This window comes from Triticum aestivum, chromosome 4B (assembly GCF_018294505.1).
Source record: "Triticum aestivum cultivar Chinese Spring chromosome 4B, IWGSC CS RefSeq v2.1, whole genome shotgun sequence".
Lineage (NCBI taxonomy): Eukaryota > Viridiplantae > Streptophyta > Magnoliopsida > Poales > Poaceae > Triticum > Triticum aestivum.
In genome coordinates this window covers 472,206,537-472,206,871 of record NC_057804.1, presented here as the reverse complement: position 1 = coordinate 472,206,871, position 335 = coordinate 472,206,537, and positions in this window count along the sequence as shown.

The following is a 335-nucleotide window of genomic DNA, read 5'->3' as shown; positions in this document are numbered from 1 at the left end:
GTTGAAGGCTGTGGAACTCCAAGAACGAGCGGAAGAAGCCGCTCGCCGGCAGCCCCAGGCCGCGCATGAGGTGCGAGCGGAAGATGACCCGCTCGCCCTCCTCCGGCGCCGGCCGGATCTCCCCCTCTGGCACGGCGCGGGCGCGCACGAGGTCCGCACTGGGGAGACAGCGTGTCCGGCGGAGGAACTCGATGAGCCATCCCATACGCCGGAGCGCACGGCGGGAGCCGCGGCGGAGGAGGAGCTCATCGCCGTGGTGTGGAATGCTCTTGCTCAATGGCGGAGGCAGGAAGGAGAGAAGGCAAGACGAAGCAGGGGAGCGGGGAAGAAGGGCG